At 39.2% G+C, this 23,212-nt stretch overlaps 1 pseudogene; it reads right to left on the reverse strand.

The window, feature by feature from the left end:
* Positions 1-11,419: 11,419 nt before the first annotated feature.
* Positions 11,420-23,105, reverse strand: LOC139183041 (MORF4 family-associated protein 1-like; annotated as a pseudogene).
* Positions 23,106-23,212: the final 107 nt, after the last annotated feature.

The raw sequence follows: 23,212 nt of genomic DNA on the forward strand, positions 1-23,212 counted from the left end.
AAAATTAAATTCATCCAGTATTTGGTTATTTAGAGGTAGGAATTTTTAACATTTTGGTGATTATCTTACAAGGGGACTTTTTTCACTGTAAGAACGAATTTGGCATCATAATACATATATACTATTTTATAACCCTTAGACTCAGTTGATTAAAGGTTCTTCTATAAAATGATGTTTAATGACTTCCAAACAATTCACTAAACCAATAATAATATTAGTTGCTATGATCTACTGAGCACTCACTGTATACTACAGTTAGATATACTTTAAACACTTATTTAATCTTCACAAGAACTCTGCAAGGCTATTTCAACTGAGGAAGCTGAGCCTTAGAAAATTTAAATAACTTTCTCACTGTCACACTGGCAGGATGTGACTTGAACCCAGATTTGTATCATTCCACATACTAAGATCTCAGTCACTGTTGACTACTGGTTCATCTATGGACATAACACCATATATGGACATAACATCATATATATTTATTTGAGCAATTAACCAGTTTTGTATTATTTTGCATTTCCATGTATATTTTAATCAATTTTATATTCTTGGCATTTAGGTGATTGCTAATTTGATGATATGAAAAAAACTGTGATTAGCATATTTATAGGAAAATTTACAAACATAGGGAGATTATTGCTTTAAGTTAAATTGCTAGAAGTTGCTCAAAGGGACTACGCAATTTTAAAGTGGCTTTGTAATACTTATTGCCAAATTGCCCTCTAGAAATACTGAAGGAATTTATAGTACCTAGTTTCCTGAAATCTTCTCAACACTAGGTATTGTCTTTTCTTCAGATGTTGGCAAAAAATGTTCAAGGAGTGTCCAGGAAATTAAAAATTCTATTGTTTTGAGGGAGTAGATGATTTTCTTTTTGGAAAATTTGTCAAACTAGATTTCTGTCCTATTAAGATGGTATTGTATCTGAGCAATTAAATCAATAAACAATTTGGTGAAGATTGGAGCCTTAAAATAATAATAAACTCCAACAGTTTATGTTAGCTGGAGCTCTTCACCCTGACTTATTTAATTTAAGAACTTAAAGTAAATGGAAGCTAAAAAGAGGATTTATTTTGTCATGGCCTAAGGGGATCATTAAATGCTTCTTCTTTGTGATATATTACATTATACACATCTACACAAACTTGATAGGAAGGATGATTTTTCAATGTCATTTTTAGTTCTTGGAAATATGAATTATGGTGTTTTTGTGTGATCTGAACAAAACTTCTCTTTCCAAACTTCTTTAAATATTTGAGGTCAAAGCACGCGGAAGAACCAATGTTAGATAAAAATCAGAGCTAACGGCCAGTACTGTACTAAGATGGTGGACTGGGAGTCTCTTGACCTGGATTTTTGCCCTACTTTCTTTATCTGTGAGCAAGATTCTTAACTTCTTTGGGCTGTGTTTTACGTGTTATGAAAATACTTTTCAACCAAATCAATGGTTTTCATACTGCTACAGGCATTCTAAGAAATATAACTCAAGTTTCACTTTAAAGTGAAAGTCACTCAGTCGTATCTGACTCTTTGCAACCCATGGACTGTATAGTCCATGGAATTCTCCAGGCCAGAATACTGAAGTGGGTAGCTTTTCCATTCTCCAGGGGATCTTCCCAACCCAGGGATCAAACCCTGGTCTCCTGCATTGCAAGTGGATTCTTTACCAGGTGAGCTATTAGGGAAGCCTTTAAAAGGTAATTTTTGACTATTAAAAAGGCAGTTGGTACAAACTGAAGGTTGCTAAGTCCCTAATTTTAATGTATTTGAGACCACTTACACACTGTTGTGGGCTTCCCTGGTGGCTTAGAGGGTAAAGAGTCTGCCTGCAATACCTGGGTTCTATCCCTGAGTTGGGAAGATCCCCTGGAGAAGGGAATGGCAACCCACTACAGTACTCTTGCCTGGAGAATCCCATGGACAGAGAAGATAATCCATGGGATTGCATAGAGTCGGACATGACTGAGCAGCTAGCACTTTCCCATACTGTTATACCAAACTCTTTTTTGAGGTCAATCCTGGTGTAAGGATCCCTGTGCTTATATTTGACTGCCATGAAAATGTGTCCTTGACCAAGACAGATACAGTTTTTCTAGGAAATTCTGCAAATTTCCTGCAAATTCAGGCCCAGGTGTCCTCAAATACAACTATACATGTGAATACAAAGATGGGTGTCAAAGAAAGGACAACTTAAGGACTTTCATGGCAGTCTGATGGTTAAGACTCTGAACTTCCACTGCAGGGGGCACAGGTTCAATCCCGAGTTGGGGAACTAGGATCCCACGTGCTGCTTAGTGTGTCCAAAAAGAAAGAAAGAAAGGAAGGACAAGTCAGAAACATAAACATCTGCCTGGCCTCCTTCCACTTACCATCTAATCATTATTGGGATAGTCAGGGTGACTGCTTTCTATATCTTTGCTTGAGAATGCAATTGACAGTGTGTTTAAATGCTTACTTTTCATTTTGGGTGCTTGTTACCTGATCTTAGTGCTAACGTTGTTACATGTTTTGAGTGTTCTGTGGATTTGTTTTTGTTTGTTTATTTTAGGTGAGGTGGAATAATTCCCCTGCAACTAGAAACGGATTGACGGTTAAAAGTAGGACATTTGAAAAGCAAATGTGATAAATGATCATATCGACTAGGCTCACATTTTAGGATAGATATGCAGTATTGATTAGGCTAAGAATAAAACGAGTCATACTGTTAAGAACTGAATGCGTCTTACAGTTTTATCGACCAGACTCACAGCAGTATATAAAATGAAAGTGATATGCAGCGTATTCTCTTCAAAGTCACTGTGATACAAGTTTATATTTAGTTGGCCATTCAGGGTCTCAATGAACTATAGCTACAGATTGAAGAATCAGTAAAAAAAAAAAAATGAAAATCTGAAAACACTATTTTTTGTTTGTTTTTACCATTATTTATCACTGAGACTTGCCTCTGGGATAATATGAATGTCCGAAGCTTCAATATGAAGATTTGCAAGATACATAGTGAAGTTTTGCAAGATACTTTTATGTTCTAACAATCAAATTACATCATCATTTTGAAGTGCAATTTTGTGAAGTAAACATATGGATTTAAGATTCTTTCAGAGGTGGAATCTATTTTTGACCCTTTGAACCTAAACTTGCCTCTTGACTTGCTTACTATTTTGGCTGTGCTGGGTTTTCATTACAGTGAGTGGGCTTTCTCTAGTTGTGGCCTGTGGGCTCTATTCCCCTGAGGCGTGTGGGATCTTAGTTCCTCTACCAGGGATCGAACCCTTATCCCCGGCATTGGAAGCTGGATTCTTAACAACTGGAGCATCAGGGAAGTCCCTTGACTAGCTAGATGGGTAAACAGTGGAAACAGTGTCAGACTTTATTTTTCTGGGCTCCAAAATCACTGCAGATGGTGATTGCAGCCATGAAATTAAAAGACACTTACTCCTTGGAAGAAAAGTTATGACCAACCTAGATAGCATATTCAAAAGCAGAGACATTACTTTGCCAACAAATGTCCATCTAGTCAAGGCTATGGTTTTTCCAGTGGTCATGTATGGATGTGAGAGTTGGACTGTGAAGAAAGCTGAGCGCTGAAGAATTGATGCCTTTGAACTGTGGTGTTGGAGAAGACTCTTGAGAGTCCCTTGGACTGCAAGGAGATCCAACCAGTCCATCCTAAAGGAGATCAGCCCTGGGTGTTCTTTGGAAGGAATGATGCTAAAGCTGAAACCCCAGTACTTTGGCCACCTAGTGTGAAGAGTTGACTCATTGGAAAATACTCTGATGCTGGGAGGGATTGGGGGCAGGAGGAGAAGGGGACGACAGAGGATGAGATGGCTGGATGGCATCACTGACTCGATGGACGTGAGTTTGAGTGAACTCCGGGAGTTGGTGATGGACAGGGAGGCCTGGCGTGCTGTGATTCATGGGGTCGCAAAGAGTCGGACACGACTGAGCGACTGAACTGAACTGAACTGAGGTTATACTGTGCAGAGGCTAGAACTCCAAAGCCTTGGAGCACTCGTCTCTCCCTCTTAAAATGCTCTGGTCATCTCGTCAAGAAGTCTAGCGACTGACTGCTGAGAAACCACACAGAAAGAGTGCTCTAGCTAATAGCCAGAACCAAGGCCCAAGACATGAGTGGGACCACCTTGGACACTCTGGCCCTAGGCAAGTCATCTTATCAATACGACCACAGGAGTGAACACAGGCATGACTAGCAGAAAAGCCAATCAGTTAACTTATAGAATTGTGAAAAACAATATTGTTTTTTTAAGACAATGATCTCTGGAGTGGTTTGTTACATAGCAACAAATAACTGATGCAACATAATAACAAATATGGGAGCAGATCTGCAACATTATCTGATAACATATTCCAGAAAGGATTTCAGAATGTACCTACTGAAGGTAAGCTGAGATGATACAAATTCTTTACAGTTCAACTGACAATGCTGCAAATACTGTAAATTTTTCATTTTTGCTTGATTTATCATATGTTCTGGCATGCATATAAGAAGATGATTTAAGGCTGTGTCAAACACATGATTCGTAGGAACCAGAAAGAAATAGTAAGAGTTAAAATCATTTTTCAAATATTGAATATTACTAATGTAGTAATGTTTTCAGTGAGTATGTAAGAGCAGTGTTGGGGAACAAAGTACCAAGGGATTGGTGACTCAGAGAAAATTTATTGCCAAAATGTACTTAGTCATCATATGTTATTTAAAAGAAACACTAGCTACTAAGAGGATTCTAGCATCTTTGTATGCAGTGTTAGATAGTGCCATGTGCTCTGTTTAGTTGCTCAGTCATGTCCAACTCTTTGCAACCCCATGGACTGTAACCTGCCAGGCTCCTCTGTCCATGGGGATTCTCTAGGCAAGTATGCTGGAATGGGTTGCTATGTCCTCCTCCAGGGAATCTTCCCAATCCACGGATCAAACCCAGGTCTCCCTCATTGCAGGCAGATTATTTACCATCTGAGCCATGAGGGAAGCCCAAGAATACTGGAGTGGGCAGCCTATGCCTTCTCTAGGGGATCTTCCTGACCCAGGAATCGAACCAGGGTCTCCTGCATTGCAGGTGGATTCTTTACCAGCTGATCTACCAGGGAAGCCCTAGATAGTGCCATACTAATATCATCAACTCTTAAATTTTCAACTGCAGGTTTTTCAGGATTATTTGCATCGATATGGGTAGTAAGTTATAGAACGTAAACAAGCTCATGTTTATTTGGCGATTCAAGATCCCCATGAATTGCAGCCACAGATTAAAGTGTCAGTAAAGAAATGAAAAGACTTGATATACAAAATAACACAATCTGATTATTTTACAAATCTCAAGAAATATCTGACAAAATTGTCCTAGTACCTGAAGTTTTAAAAGATACCACTGAACATGTCATAATTTAACAATGTATGTTTAAAAATTATTTTTCCACCAATAACAGTCTGAAGAATCCATTCATTGATTCTCTCAACATTGAACATTTATCAATTAAGAAATGTTTGTAGATATTGTTACTTATTAGGGCTTCCTTGATAGCTCAGTTGGTAAAGAATTTGCCTGCAATGCAGGAGACGTGAGTTCAATCCCTGGGTCAGGAAGATCCCCTGGAGAAGGGAAAGGCTACCCATTCCAGTATTCTGGCCTGGAGAATTCTATGGACTGAATAGTCCAGGGGGTTGCAAACGGTCGGACATGACTGAGCAACTTTCACACACATTATTACTTAATATATATTAAAACTTTGCTCTTAATTTAAATGCCTGGATTGGTGTTTCCTGAATGTGGTAGCTTGTTCCTAAAAGGGCCACCATGCATTCCTTCAGCTTTTTGAATGCATATGCCATTCCTCCATTGAGAGTCTATTCTTCTCTCCCCTTGAACCTGGGCAGGCCTTAGCGACTTGTTTGTTCAATAGAATGTATTGAAAAGGATGCTTTAAATTTCTGAAGTGAGCTCACAAGAAGACTTGCAACTTCTGCCCAAGCCTCTTGGAACTCTCACTCTTGGATCCCTGAGCTACCATGAAAGAAATCTGATGACCTAGCTGGAGTGCCACATGGAGAGGTCCTGAGCTTGCAGGGAGGTGTAAGGGCTCAACTGAGCCCTCCTATCAGCTGTGTCCACCAAAGAAATCAGATGTGTGAGTGAAATAATTTTGATCACTCCAGAAGAGGTCATCTTTCAACTAAGTACCATTGAAGATTGATCTCAGTTGAAACCACATGGAGAAGAAGAACCAACCATCTGAGTTCTGCCTAAATTCTTCAATTGCAATGATTTTCTAAGCCACTGCATTTTAGGATGGTTTATTACATGCAATAGATAATTAGAATATTGAAGAATAATCTGATAACAAGATAAACTATTAGAAAGTTATGACCACTTACACCTATTTATCTTGAGCAACAGAAATGGAGAATGCAAAATATAAAAATAAATTAGAACATCTTGTCTGATTTAAGACCACATGTCTGATTTAAGGGGCTTCCCTGGTAGCTCAGATGGGAAAGAATCTGCCTGCAATGCAGGAGACCTAGGTTTGATTCCTGGGTCAGGTTTGATCCCTGGGTCGGGAAATCCCCTGGAGAAGTGAATGGCTACCCACTCCAGTACTTTTGCCTGAGAAAAATCCCATGGACAAAGGAACCTGCCTGGCTACAGTCCATGGGGGTCACAAGTCTGATTTAAGACTACAGTTAACACCAGTAACCTTTAGTTTTCAATATCTTGGCATTTGCAAAACTGCTTTGCAATTTTCATTGGTTGTTCTTTTAAATAAAAACTTATTATAAATTTGAGTTAAAAATAAAATTGTGCTAGTATAATACCCCCTTTATCTCTTGGGGGTCTATTAATATTCTTTTTAGAATATTACACCTGGGAAATATTTTCTGAACTTAAAATTGTTTGAAACCACTGGAGAAATGGTATCTCTTTCTAGTTCTCATATTTATAAAATGTGTCACAGTTGGCAATGGTGGATTTCGAGTGGATTTTGATTTGAGTCACAATTTCTCTTGGTCAGGGGTATTGAAAAATTCTTCTTGGTGCTTGGACAGGATATTTTTCTTTAAAAAAAAAAACCAAACACACAGAGTTTCTTGAAAATAGCACCTGCCTTAATAGTGGTGAAATCGCTTCCATTTTATGTGCTTATGTACATGTTATAAATCTCAATGCACAGGTCAAAGTATGGAAGAAATATACCTCTATTTTTCAAATTTAATTTCTCTTTGAACACGCATTCCTCTAGAATGGTAGAAACTTAATGGTGGTTAAAGTGGTCAGTTTCCCTATACTTTTATTTCCCTTTTACTTAGGTTGCATTTAAGACCAGAATAACCTACTTAGGTCTAAGCCCTTAGGGCTAAAGAGGACGTTTGATGACACATGCGTCTCTGAGACACCCCAGTGGCCCATCCTGTCCTCATATCTCATCATGCGTGCATTCTTCATTTCTGTCTGGAAGAGGCCTTCAGTTCTGGCATTGGTCTCAGCTACATTCCCACCTTTCTAGGGCTTTTGAAAATCATATTACTACTCCAGGTCATGCTGGCATTTGTAAAACTCTGTGGAGGCTGGGAAGACCCTCTCTTGCCAATACTTGGAAGACTAGTCATAAAATAGGGCTCAGGTTTCCTTTCCTCTAAGATTCCAGAAAGTTATCTGGGAGTCCTGCTACGTCACAGCAGTTTGGTTCTAGGACAAGAGTGCTGGGTCCTGATTACCCCCCCTCCCTGTACCAAGCAGACCTATAATAGTCAGGGGCTTGCTGCTACTCTTTATGTTTTCTCCTGAATTGTTCCAATGCTATGAGTCCTTACTAGTCTCCAGAAGCTCCCCAGCTTCCTGGGTTTCTGGTGTCCATAGTGTGCTGATAGTTTTTTCATGACACCCATGTGCCTAAACAAGCAAGCAAACAAAATGTAAACAATGAGCAACAAGTCTTAACAGTTCCATTCATTAAACTGTTAGGTCCAAACAACTTAATAGCAGTACTTTGTGCACAGATGGCTCAAAAATTTAAATATGCCACTGTGGTCCTATACATTCATGGTAAAAATTATGGCTATTGAAATCCAAGAAGACTCACTCTTTGACTTTATATGTTTTTGTATGCACAGGAGCTCAAAAAGGACAATTTTATCGACAATAGTGAGCAGTGGGGTTGCAGCAAGGGAACAGGACATACTAGAAAGCAAGTGCTACAAAAACAAATGGGTTCCACAGTGATAAGAGAACAGACTCTGTATGATTTCAGTATCTTTAGACCATGAAATTTTTACACCTGTTTTATGTCCCTGGATATGTTCCTAGTTCCAATGTCTCCTAGTTTACAATCTATGGGAACTTGAATAGAATTTGTATCCTACTGTTACGTGAAAATTCTATAAATCTTAATTATGTTGAACTGATTTACAGTGCTTTCAGGTCCACTGTATCTTTCTACTTCTCCATATATTCATTCTACCAATTTTTGAGTGTTTGATATTGAAGCTTCAACTAAAGATCTTAATTTACTTAAAAATAATTGTAATATATAGTAGATCTATATGTAACCTTGTTCTGTATTTTCCAAGTCTCCTGTACATGTGTTATCATACTTAATAATTTAAAAAAAAAACCCAAATGGGTTTCTCCTACATTGTTGATGGAAATGTAAATTGGTGCTGCCATTATAGAGAACAGTATGGTGATTCCTTAAAAAACTAAAAATGGAGCTACCATATGATCCAGCAACCCCACTCCTGCACATATAATTTGAAAAGACACATGCACCCAATGTCTACAATAGCCAAGACATGGAAGCAACATGGAAGATATCCATCAACAGATGAATGGATAAAGAAGATGTGGTACATACAATGGAATACCACTCAGTTTCTAAAAAGATTGAAATCATGCCATTTGGAGAAACATGAATGAATGAATAGATTATCATATAAAGTGAAGTAAGTCAGACAAAGACAAATATAGAGTATCATTTATATGTGGAATAAAAAAAAATGATACAAAGGAACTGACTCACAGAACAGAAGTAAACTCACAGACATGGAAAACAAACTTACGGTCACCAAAGGAGATAGAGAAGGGTGGGAGGGAAATAAATTAGGAGTTGGGGATCAACATATACACACAATTATATATTAATATAATATAGGTAAGCAACAAAGACCTACTATATAGCACAGGGAATTATACTCAATATCTTGTAATAACCTATAAGGGAAAAGATAGAAAAGATTCTGAACAAGAATACGTACGTATATCTGAATCATATCTGATTCACTTTGCTGTACACTTGAAACTAACACAGCATTGTAAAGTAACTATGCTTCAACTGAAAAACAAATAAACAAACAAATCCCCCAAATGGGTTCAATCAGTAAATTCCAGACTCCATGGACATGAGTTTGAGCAAACTCTGGGAGGAAGTGAAGGACAGAGAAACCTGGCATGCTGCAGTCCATGGGATCACAAAGAGTTGGACACAGCTGAACAACAACATAAGTAGTATTCTAACAGGAGATTTATAATTGAAAAGGGAAGGAAGAAATGAGAGAAGAATCACTAACCAATTTACTATATGAGTGAAAAGTCAAGGACTGCAGGAAAACCCAAATAAGCCAAGCATATAGATAACAAAGGATGAGCTTATAGGGAAGTTTGTGGAAAAACTGTTAGCCCTGTGGATTCACAGTCAAGTGTCTGGAGTCGCTGTTGGTAAATTGGGACTCTGGAGGGAAAAAATATGTCCACATGTATTCAGTGGTGGTGGTCAGGGAGAACGAGGAGAGTTGAACAAATAAAGAAAAATTTTATTTAAGAAGATCAGGATTGGATAGTTTCCTCAGATATCTGAGCACATAGCCTGCCAAAGAGAAAAGAAGACCACATTGGATTCTGGGGGCTGGAAAGTTTTACAGATGGATAATAAAACTAAATAAGCTCTCTTGAAACGAATTACCTATCTTGCAATAATTTGCACTTTTCTTATTGTCATTAACTGTAGTAAAGTAGTTATTAATGTCCTCACCAAGAATGATTGTTGTGTCAGTTGCTAAGAATGAGAGAAATCAGAAAATAAATGGTGTGAGGCGATTTCAGTTTCCAAGTTTATAAATACAATAGGAACCCTTCAAACGCTCTGGTGGTCACAGCAAAGGCAGTTGGTGACTAAACTGTCATATTTCCAGATAAACCTGGTCTGTGAGTTCTATTTGAAACTGTCACAGTTGTAAAAGCCAATGGGCATAGAAAGAACTTGCCATCCCATCGAACTCAATTCTGAATTTAATTATATGGGGGAGGGGTCTATAGCATAAATACGAATTAAATATTCATCTCTTTAAGTCACTTTACTGGCAATAAAAGGCTGGTAATCTGCTGGTATAATGAATTGTAGTGATGATTTTTGGGTGGTTGAAAACCAAAGTGCAATTCTTAATGCAGAAAATCCTGATAAATTTGAGCAGGAGAAGATGTGCATTAGTCCATTAATGCTGGGTGACAATCACAAAACTCAGGGGCATAAAACAGCAAGCATTTATTTCTTGTTTATCTGTTTGGTGTCATCTGGAGTTCAGCGGCTCCAAGCTTTAGCTGAGGGTTGGGCTTAGGTCTCTTACATGAGTATTCATTTTAAGACTGGGGTCAAAGGGGTAATGACCATCTAGTGGAAATTTGTCCCACGGCAGTGAGGAGTGCAAGAGGGCAAGTCCAACCGCACAGGCACAGGTCAACCCTTTTCGAATCTTATTGACCAAAGCAACTCACATAGTGAAATCCAACATCAATGGGATATGAAAGCATATGCCTCAGATGGAAAGGGGAAGGGTGAATGTTCCCTTAGAATTTATTTTAAGTTGCCTTATGGGCTTCCCTGATGGCTCAGATGGTAAATAATCCATCTACAATGCAGGAGACCTGGGTTTAATCCCTGGGTCAGAAAAATCCCCTGGAGAAGGGAATGGCAACCCACTCCAGTATTCTTGACTGAAGAATCCTATGGACAGAGGAGCCTGGCAGGCTACAGTCCATAGGGTCGCAAAGAGCTGGACACAACAGAGCAACTAACAATGATGCTTAGTTGCTTATTAATAAGATGATTATTCTTATTAATAGGATGCGTTATATATTACTTTCTATTATATCTCAAGTTTTAAATTACTCCAGTTCAGATTCAATTTTTTAAATTTAAAATATTTACATATATACACAGGCTTCCCTGGTGGCTCAAACAGTAAAAAAATCTGCCTGCAATGCAGGCGACCCAAGTTCGATCCCTGGGTCGGGAAGATCCCCTGGACAAGAGAATGGCAACCCACTCCATATATATATGTGTATGTATATTTATGGCTGCACTGGGTCTTCGTTGCTGTGCACAGGCTTTCTGTAGTTGTGGCAAGTGGGGGCTACTCTCTGTTGCGGTCCACTGGCTTCTTATTGCAGTGGTTTCTCTCGTCGTGGAGCACGGCTCCAGGCACTCTGGCTTTAGTAGTTGTGGAGCATGGGCTTAGTTGCTCTGAGACATGGAGGATCTTCCTGGACCTGGGATGGAACCCATATTGCCTTCATTACAAAGTGAATTCCTAATCACTGGACCATCAGGGTAGTCCCCAGATTCAACTTTAAGTGATAGAAACTGCTAGATAACAGTAGATTACAAATTGCTAGATAACAATATAGAATTTTTTTGTACCTGTAAATGAAGTTCATAGGAAAGCAATCCAAAGCGACATGGTATCTTCATAATCTGGAGCCCAGTGCCTTCTCTCTAGATCTATTACTGTTTCTAGGTCACTTCTTGGTCCAAGATGCTAATCAAACTGCTTCAGCCATCAAGTTTACATTCCAGACAGCAAGACGGGAAATGGGATGAAGAAAATCCCATCTCCTGTCTTCCCAGAAGTTGCATACAATTTTTTGGCTCCAATTTATTGGTCAGAAATTATTCACATAATTATACAAGCAAGGGAAGATGAAAATTTATACTTTATTTTTGAAAGTCTCCAGGTGGCCATGTTTCCTGTGAAAAATAATGTTTTATGATGTTAATATACTATTAGGGAAGAACAGCTGTTAGTGTAAACAATTGGGTGAGTTTGCCACAAAATTACAAAGAAACCATTTGTATTCTCACTCAGCACTTCTGAGGCTGTGTTCAGTAGCTCTTCAACTCTTTGTAACCCCATGGACTGCAGCCCGCCAGGCTCCTCTGCCCATTGGCTTCTCCAGGCAAAAATACTGGAGTGGGTTGCAATTTTCTCCTCCGGGTGATCTTCCCAATCCAAGGAGCAAACCCACTTCTCCTATGTCAGCAGGTGGATTCTTTATATATATTCCCCACCACTGAGCCACTGGAGAAGTCCATCACTATTAAGCTTTTACATCAGATATTTAATTTCTTCTTATAAATTCTTACAACAAAAATATGATTGTTAACAGTAAAGACACCATAGATAATATTCCTTAAATTAACTTTCTGAATTATTTTTAGTTATAGCTAGCAAGCTGCTAAGAATAAGGTGGAAGGAAGGAGGTTTCTAACATGCACATTTATTCCCAATGGAGTTTATTCTCAGTGGTATCTCTACGATCTTTCATTCTGAAAATGAATTACAAGGAAAACCATACTTTATCTTTTCCACCATAATATGCTAATTTCAGTACATGAGTTCTTGAGAGATTTTGGAGGAGAAAACATTTCCTGTTATGAATAAATGGCTAAGATTCAGATTATCCCATAGATATTGATGGAACACTGCTTTTTATCATGATCATTAGCCTCTAATCAAGGTCATCCAAGATCTGTTCCCAATATATTTTTCTAGGTTTATCTCACACAACTCTTTTTCATGTATCTTTTCAAAATTTATTAAATGTTGCAACATGTGAAGTATTATATGACTTTCTCAAACAAACTAGATCTGTTGTGCCACCCAAATATATCCTGTATCTTTGTTTCCCTATGTTTGAGCCATCTTAGTAGAGTAACTCCCATCAGAGAACTATGAACTTATTCAATGCTTAAGACTGAATAATGCTTAAGATTATTCCGTGCTTAAGATTCTGCCTTTCAGGTGCAGGGGATTCAAGTTCAGTCCCTGGTCAGGGAACTAAGATCTCACATGCTGTGGGGCAACCAACCCCATGTGCTGCAACTAGAGAAGCTCCCATGCATCACAACTAGAGAAGCCCTCATACCACAATGAAGACCCAGGGTAGCCAAAAAAAAAAAAACCCAAAAAACTTATTTCTTCATTAAAGACTTAAACTAAAAATTTACTTCCTTACAAAAACCTCTCTAGAATCCCACAATCAGAAATGACTCCTTTCTATATCCAAATATAACTATTTTTGTGTGCTAAGTCACTTCAGTCGTGTCCGACTCTTTGCAATCCTATGGACTGTAGCCCACCAGGCTTCTCTGTCCATGGGATTCTCCAGGCAAGAATACTGGAGTGGGTTGCCATTTCCTTCTCCAGGGGATCTTCCCAATCCAGGGATCAAACCTGCACCTCTTATGTCTCCTGCATTGGCAGGTGGATTCTTTACCACTAGCGACACCTGGGAAGTCCAAATATAACTATATTATATTCAATATTTCCTATACTATCTTACAATTGATTTTATTGAGCATCCACTGTGCAATCTCTGTGCTAGATTTCATTCATACATTAAACAAACAATATTTTCTCATGCACATTCTACAAGCTGTCTCAGGTTTTACTTCTGTTCATCTTGCTTACCTCTACAAGGTAAAAAAAAAAAAAAGGAAAAACTGTCTTATCATCTGTATACCCTCTTGACACGTAGTACTGTGCCTTGTACTATTGGTTACATATTCAGCAAAAATATTTGATGCATGAATATTCTTGGTTTGTTTCATTTACTGCTTTCCCCCAACTCCAGGAGAGGCAATAAAAAGTATGTTACCATTATGTTAACTGCTATAGAAAAATTCATTTAAAATCAAAGCACACATTTAAAAATATGTATGTGTCAACTGAAAAACAGCATAATCTAAAAGTTGAGATTTATGCTTTGTTTGGTGGACTTGCTGAGGACTTAAGTCTGGGAGGAATCCTCTCAGATACCTCTAAGGCACTGCTTTGAAGAGTAAAGGAGGGGTCAGGATATATCAGAGTTTTGCAAAAATAAACCAGGTAGTTGAGCATCAAAAGATTTCTTCTAATTAAAGAAAAAGCAAACATCTCAAATTAATGAACTTAGCATTTTTCTGTGTATGGGAAGATGCAAGAGTCCAGGCTCATTGAAATTATTCCTTTGTTTTGCATTAACTATCTAGGGCCAGTATCCCATTTTTATCTATCCTGAATCCCCTCAGGGTGTACATTGTGGTGGGGGACTTGATGGTCACAACATCCTTTGTTTATTGATATGGCAGGTGACATTGCCCATCCACATACATGTATCTTCATTATACGAACGGTGGAGATGGGGAAGAACCTACAAAATGAAAATCCAACCTTTACCTTACTAGAAATACAAAGTGTCCCAGTGTAAGATTACATGAATTTCAGGAGAAGACTACATATCAGGTCCGGTGTCCAGACTTGCAAAAACCGTATAGATCAAAGTAAACTCTGTCTAATCTTTGTCTGCTTTCTGTGATTAAAAGACAGAAAGAACACACCATAAAGAAGTGATCTTCAGGCATTTTGGGGGAATACTTACATCCTGCTACAACTACTGTGTATCATGATGTTTTCTGGCTCAGCAGCATTTTCCTTGTTTTCTCTTTATCCAGTCTTCAGATCTGCCGAATGGATCATAATTAGGAATCCGGTCATTCTTTCCCCAGCTCAGATTCAATTAGCCATATGTTACAGGCAGCAAACACAGAGGCTGTCAGACTTCAGCAATTACCAAGGGGAAAGAAGGTTGCGGGGTCAAAATCGTGGACTTAAAAAAAACTCATAAAGTAGAGGCAAACTCCTAATTATAGAGCATTAATCAGAATTTTTGTCTGATCATTCATCCGTCATCTCCACGGACCAGCTCTGGAAATAACAACCTCCTATCCATGTGGGACAGAAGAGTGGAGCTCCTAGAGCAAAGGTATCAGAAAAGGAGATGAGTAAATATGCAGTTCTGTTTACTTTCTCCATCTCAACAATGAGGAAAAATCGATAGGCTTACAGAATATGGCAATTGTACTTTCTAATGAAGGCTCTTTAGAAGGTAGCATTTGTTTTGTTGGTGTTTGTTTTGTTGTTTTTTTTTTGACTTACAAACGCTGATTCCAAACAAGTGGTCTTTTCACTGTGGGACACTTTATGCTTAATTAGGGCTGTGCTGGGTCAGCCCTGCTGTGGGAAAGGCTTAGCGTGGAGGATCACCATTAAATTCATTTTACTCAAAAAAGGTGAAGTTAAATTTAAAAATTTAACACTGAAAGCTGTGTGAGTTCTGAACTTTTCTTCTGTTATATGCTGATTTATTAGAGAAAGGGGGTTGGAAGTCCTAAGGGGTACATAACATTAAAAAAAAAAATAGTTAAAAGAAAATGAGTATTGAGGCATGGAGTTCTTGAGGAAAAACTTACATAATTAGGAAGGTTTGGTGAAGAAATCCACCACTTTATAAAAACCTATTAATTTTTGGCTAACCCACCGATTCATGCTTTTCTCCAAATAAGGAACAGAGTTACTATACAGCCACACTCCATTAAAAATAAAATTTATTCCACAGCAGGTCTGCCTCCTGGGCTAGCTTCCTCTTAGAAAATGCCTATTATAGATCCCAGTAATTTTCCCATGAGTTCTACGAAGAGTGTTTCTTCATGGTGGGTTTGAGTTTTTACCCACTATAATTTAAATGTCTCAAAGGATGTCACTTCAAGTCATTTCCCTCAGGAAAGTTGCTCCAGCCTGAAAAATATCTTCATTAAGAGATTTCTCTAGCATTTAACCTGGGAATTTTCCATTCTGTTTTATCTGGCATCAGAAATATGTCCTTTTCTCCCCAGCTTGACCACTGAACTTTGTTTGAGGAGCCAGTATGCTGGCATGAGAAGGGTGGTTGCCTTTTCTTCATAAAATAAGTGACTTTGAGCTCAATTTTACTGAGCACATGAAAATCCCCATTTGCTTTCATCCGCTCTATGTATCAGAGAAGGCAATGGCAACCCACTCCAATACTCTTGCCTGGAAAATCCCATGGACGGAGGGGCCTGGTAGGCTGCAGTCCATGGGGTCGCTAGGAGTCGGACACGACTGAGCGACTTCACTTTCACTTTTCACTTTCATGCATTGGAGAAGGAAATGGCAACCCACTCCAGTGTTCTTGCCTGGAGAATCCCAGGGATGGAGAGCCTGGTGGGCTGCCGTCTATGGGGTCGCACAGAGTCGGATACGACTGAAGCGACTTAGCAGCAGCAGCAGCAGCTCTATGTATGTGTTGGAGATACCAGTTTTGAGAATTTGGTCAAGGAGAAATTGAGCTTCGTTTAGAGGAGGATGAAGGCCAGTGGAGAGAATTTTTAAATGTAAATTTTAATTACGTCATACAAATAGAGCTTTTTTTTTTTTTTTAAGTAAACATTGAGAAGTTAAATTTTAATCTGGCAAAATGGAAACTGAGGAAACCAAAGAAGTTACAAGAACATGTGTGTGAAGCTTCAGAACTGTTTCCTTTTGAGGTAAAAAACAAACAAATGAAAAACTGGGAAAGCATTTTGCTAAGGAGTCAAGGCACAGACTTCTGATCCCTTTATGAACTTCTACCAAAACTCTTTTGCTTTAAATGCTTCTACTTCAATTTTAATAACTTAATTGGAATGACAAAGGAGGAAAGGGTTGTGGAAGCCAATATATTAAAAGATTGTTAAGGAAGGCCTGAGAGCCCTGTGGCTCTCGCTCAGCTCCATGGGGATGTGGATTTTTGTCACTGGAGTCCTTGGGCTTTTTAATGTGTGTGCACGCTGACAGTTCTATGGGAAGCAGAGCACTCCAACGGAGGTCCTGGAGGGCCCACAGATGGAATAGTGCAAGAGAACACACACACACAAAAGCTACACATAGTCAAAATGGTTGCTTCTGACCACCTCGTAATTCAACTTTTGTAAAAAGAAAACTCAAGGGACTTCCCTGCTGGTCCAGGTGTTAAGAATCCACTTTGCAATGTGGGGGACATGGGTTTAATCCCTGATCGAGGAACTAAGATCCCACATGCAACTGCTGAAGCCCAGGCCACAAGTAGAGAGTCCCTGTACTGCAGTGAAAGATCCTGCATGATGCAGCTAAGACCCAAGATAGCCAAATAATAAATAAAAAGTAATATTTAAAACAAACAAAGAAAACTCCAAAGTCCTTCATTTAAATCAATGTCATGATGGCTTCAGTAAGGATTGTTGTGTTGGGCTGTCATATAGGATTGTTCAAGTTACCATGCAAAGGCCAGGCCTGAATTTAACAGGCCATTGGTTGTGACTAGCCAGTGTCATTGCACACCACCCACTGGTTCATGTTGAAGCTTTCCTTAAGCTTTTAAATTCTGAAATTAAGAGCTTAAGAAATACAAGAATTTATTGCAGCAATGTTTACAATTGCCAAGACATGGAAGCAACCTATCTTGCTTCTAGTGATAGATAAATGGATAAAGAAGATGTAGTATATATATACAATGGAATACCACTCAGCTGGAAAAAGTATGGAGTCATGGCACTTGCAGCAACACAGATGGAACCAGAGATTATCATGCTAAATGAAGAAAGTCAAAGACAAATATCATAACATATTGCTTACATATGAAATCTAAAAAAAATGATACATATTAACTTGCATTCAAAACAGAAAACAAACTTATGGTTACCAAAAGGGAATGGGGGGAGGGATAAATTGGGAGTTTAGGATTAACATATCAGTTCAGTTCAGTTCAGTTGCTCAGTCGTGTCCGACTCCTTGCACCCCATGAATTGCAGCACGCCAGGCCTCCCTGTCCATCACCAACTCCCGAGAGTTCACCCAAACTCATGTGCATCGAGTCGGTGATACCATCCAGCCATCTCATCCTCTGTCGTCCCCTTCTCCTCCTGCCCCCAATCCCTCCCAGCATCAGGGTCTTTTCCAATGAGTCAACTCTTTGCATGAGGTGGCCAAAGTATTGGAGTTTCAGCTTTATCATTAGTCCTTCCAATGAACACCCAGGACTGGTCTCCTGTAGGATGGACAGGTTGGATCTCCTTGCAGTCCAAGGGACTCACAAGAGTCTTCTCCAGCACCATATTTATAAAACAGAAAATCAATAAAGGCTTACCATATAGCACAGTGAACTATACTTAATATTTTGTAATAATCTATAAGGGAAAAAATGCCAAGAATATATTTATATATATAACTGAGTCACTTTCCTGCACACCTGAAACTAACACAATATTATAAATCAATTAAACTTTGATTTAAAAAATTAAAAACACATACAAGGCGATCTTGCTATTTGCAACAACATGAATGGAACTTGAAGGCATTATGTTAAGTGAAATACAGCAGATCAGTCAGTCAGTCAGTCAGTTATGTCCAACTCTTTGTGACCACATGGATTGTAGCCCACCAGGCTCCTCTGGCCATGGGATTCTCCAGGCAAGAATACTGTAGTGGGTTGCCATTTCCTCCTCTGGGGGATCCTCCCAACCCAGGGATTTAATCCACCTCTCCTGCATTGGCAGGCTGATTCTTTACCACTGTGAAACTCTGAAATGCAGCAGATAGGGAAACACAAATGCTGCATGATATTCATTTATATGTGAGTGAATTTTTTGAGAAAAAGCAAACTGGTAGATACAAAGGAAGATTGGTGGTGCCAGAGGTAGTAGTGGGTGGGTGGGTAGGGGATGGTGAAATTGATAAAGGTGGTCCAAAGGTACAAGGTTCCAGTTTTAAGATAAATAAGTCCCAGGGATGTAATGTAAAGTATGGGATCTTCCCAACCAAGAGATCCAACTCAGGTCTCCTGCACTGAAGGCAGATTCTTTTGGTCTGAGCCACCAGGGAAGCCCAACTATGTGGGATGATGGATGTTAACTAAATCTTGCTTGCAACATATACATGTATCAGATCATTATCAGTACACCTAAAGCTAATACAGTATTATATATCAGTTACATCTCCGTTAAAAAAAAATCCCCATTATCACTAAATTGATTAACTTTCCAAAGACAATTTGAAGAAAAATAAAAGAAATAAAGATATATAAAAGGCATGAAATAAAAATGTGTGCCCTAATGATTTATCACAAAGCAAGTCTTCTTGCAACTACCACTCAGATCAAGAAGTAGAATCTGGCCAGCGCTTCCAAAGCCCCTGTCACATCCCCTTCACCTCCTCCTGGTAGTTACGGTAATCATTTCCTACCTGCTTTACAGTTCCAATGTATCCCAAACTCTATAGTCCTGCCTCTTTTGAATCTTGAATTTTATGGTAAATGGAATCCTACAGAATAAATGCTTTCATGACAGACTTTTTTTTCCCAATATATTTGTGAAATTTACCCAGGATCTCATCACAGCTGTAGTTAGCTCATTTTCACTCTTTTACAATCTTCGATTGTATATATCTAAAATTTTCTTATCTATTTTACTCCCTTTTTTCCAGGAAAAGAAAAGATTTATTTGCAGCAAATAAGAACACTGGGTATCTTTCCGAAAATAGTGTCTCCAATTTATCTATTCTACTCATAATGTGTGTTTGGGTATTTCCAATTTGAGATAAGAATAACACCATTAAGAGCGTTCTTCTACCGTCTCTTGGTGCACATGTATACACATTTCTCTTCTCTCTCTTCCTAGGAGTGGAAATGCTGGGTCCTAGGGTGTGCTTGTATTCAACTCTGCTGCTAGTTCCAATCTCTTTTCTAAGGAGGTTGTACTGATACACTTGCCAAGCAGCAGTGAATAAGAGTTCCTGCTGCTCGCTACTTGCCTCAATGACTGGTATTATCAGTCTTTTAAATTTTAGCCATTTTGATGGGTTTTATAGTCAAAGGAGAATTCACTCTCCGCACAACTCTTCTGACCCCAAGTGTGTGGGCTTTTCAAACCAAGAAATTCTCTAATCCTCTGTTGGCACCCACTGGATGTTACATGATTTAATTCAATTCTGACCCACTGCCTGGAGTTAGTATAGACCCTACAGCTGAAAGGCTCAGTCCTACAACACTGCCCCCACCTCAGATGCTAACTGCAAGTATTAACAGAAGGTTCCAGGTTACCCACACTTCTGTCTTACTCTATTAAAAATTGGGGGTTCTCTTAATCCCCTTAATATGAGGTTTGAAAATTTGCTATAATGGTTCACAGAACCTAGGCAAACACTTCATTATCACCAGTTTATTTTAAAGAATGTTATTGTTGTTGTTATTGTTCAGTAACTCAGTCATGTCCAACTTTTTGAGAACCCATGGACTGAAGCACACCAGGCTTCCCTGTCCTTCACTATCTCCTGGACTTTGCTCAAACTCATGTCCACTGAGTTGGTGATGTTATCCAACCATCTCATCCTCTGCTTCCCCCTTCTTCTCTTGCCCTCAATCTTCCCAGCATCAGGGTCTTTTCCAATGAAAAGAAAGCTATAAGGGTGCATTAAACAGCCAGATGAAGAGGTACATAATGCAAGGTAGGGGAAAGGGGTGTGGACCTTCCATGTATTCTCTGGTTGTGCCAACTTCTCAGCACCTCCATTTGTTCACTGACCTGCACTCTGCTCTTTAGGGTTTTTATGGAAGTTTACTATCAATACATAGGAATGGTTGACTAAATGACGAGCCACTGGTGATTAATGCAACTCTAGTCTCTCATGCCTTCCTGGATGTTGGTGAAAGTGGGGCTGAAATTTCTAAGTTTCTAATTATGCCTTGATTTTTTGGGGAATTAGCCCTCATCATGAAACTATCCAGGGATCCCGGTTACCAGTCATCTCATTAGCTTGTGATGAAACACACCTATCACTCTGGAGATGCCAAGCATCTCAGAAACTCTTATGTCAGGAACCAGGGACTTAGACCAAATATTATAACAAAAATGCTCCTGTTATTCCTGTCATTCAGGAAATTACAAGGGTTTTAGGAGTTCTGTGTCAGAAACTAAGGGCAGAGGCCAAATATAATATTTCTTGTCACAGTACTGTTATCTCACTAATGTTTGTTCACATTTCCCCTGACTTTACATTAGCGAAAGCGAAGTTGCTCAGTTGTGTCCAACTGTTTGCGACCCCATGGACTGTAGACTACAAGGCTCCTCTGTCCGTGGGACTTTCCAGGCAAGAGTACTAGAGTGGGTTGCCATTTCCTTCTCCAAGGGATCTTCCCAACCGAGGGATCGAAGCCGGGTCTCCTACATTGCAGGCAGATGCTTTACCATCTGAGCTACCAAGGAAGAGTTATTCAACTCATATGCTCATATATTCACTGACTATTGACTATCATATTTTGTGAAGTGGCTGTTCAAATCTCTTCCCCATCTTCCTTTTGGTTGCCAGAATTTATTATTATGATGATTTTAAAATTTATTTTATTTTTGATGGTACCATATGGCACTTGGGATCTTAGTTCCCTGACCAGGGATCAAACCTGTGCCCTCTGCATTGGAAGCACAGAGTCTTAACCAAAGGATCACCAGGGAAGTCCCAGATTTTATTATTATTGTTGATTTGCAGAATTGTTTCGCTGATTCAAAATACTTTGCCTCTCACTCTGTGGCTTACTTTGTACTTCCTTACTGGTGTCTTAATGAACTCAGAGTAGCAAAATTTGTCAATCTTTCCTTTATGATGATACTTTTGGTGTCTTGTTTATAAAGTTTTTTCCTACCTTGGATCATAAATATATTCATCTATCTTATCTTCTAAAAGCTTCAGAGTTCTGTATTTCACATTTAAATCTGCAATCCATCTGGAGCTGTTTTTTTCTGAGTGGTATATAATTGAATTCAAGTCCATTTCCCCCTGTTTCCATCCCCAGCTACCCCCAGTGGGGATAAGCAATATTTTCAACAACATTGATCGTAAAGTTTCGCTTTTCCTAAGGTTCAGAAGTGTTATCTTAGTCATTCAGGAATCTATAAGTGCGCAGTCTTGATTTTATGCCATTATTTTGCCTATCCTTTCATTAATATGCTCGTCTTCATTACAGCCACATGAGGGAAACTATCAGTGTCTTGTAGAGTAGCTTCTCCCACCATGAATTTCTTTAAGGGTGCCCTCACAGTTCTTAGTCCATTGCTTTTCCATTGGTTGCCACTTTGGAATCAAGCTAGTCCACTGAATTTTAATATATTTTCTAGAATCTTCTCTTTGAATTCCATAAAAGCAACAATAAACCAAGTACATACACATAAACATCAACATACACTTAAAACAATCTGGTCACATGGGTGAAAGCTACTGTTTGTCCCTGCCCAACATTTAAAAAACACAACAAAGTAACAAAATAAATCTGACCACTGAAACAGCTATTTAATAAGCCCGATATCCCTTATAAGAGTATTTCTCAAACAAAAGTAATTTTTTAAGAACCAAATGTATTTGACAATCTAAACCTCTAAGGAGGTCACCCACCACTGATCCTAAGGGAGGCTGTTACATGGGGGTGAAAAACATACAAAAACAAAAAGAATAATATTTTCTCTATTATTATAGAGAAAATAATAAGCTGTGTCAGTTTCCTTGAGGTGTTAGCCTAATCTTACCAGTTGACCGGAGTCCATCACCTGTGAACCTATGACCCTCCTTCTGGGCAATTCGCTTTCCTCCCTGCGCCAGACCAGTTTCATTGACAGCTCGGCCTCTTTCTCCATCTCCTTGGCTTTTCCCTTGGCCTTCTCACACAACTCGGATGCTCTGTCGTCAGCCTGCCCACAGGGATGCTGAATGCAATTCAAGGTGCCCTGCTCTGAGGCCTCCACCTGTGTTTTCAGCAGATGGTCCACCTCCCACCACTTGTTCCTGGTCCTCAGGTGAGCACTTTGATGTCCTCCGGCATGCAGTTGATGCCTGGGAGCAGAAATTGCTCGAAATCTATCTCGGACTCCAGCACACCCACCTCCTCCGGAGCTTCCACTTGGTCCAGGTCCAAGTTCCCCATTTTTCCTGCCACTGCTTCAGATCCACAGCCCCAGGACTGTTACTGCTCAACACTCTCTGCTGCAGTCGAAGTGATCCACACTCCTGGTCAACAGTATTCCTGAATTA

Source organism: Bos indicus, chromosome 5, assembly GCF_029378745.1.
Source record: "Bos indicus isolate NIAB-ARS_2022 breed Sahiwal x Tharparkar chromosome 5, NIAB-ARS_B.indTharparkar_mat_pri_1.0, whole genome shotgun sequence".
NCBI classification, from domain to species: domain Eukaryota; kingdom Metazoa; phylum Chordata; class Mammalia; order Artiodactyla; family Bovidae; genus Bos; species Bos indicus.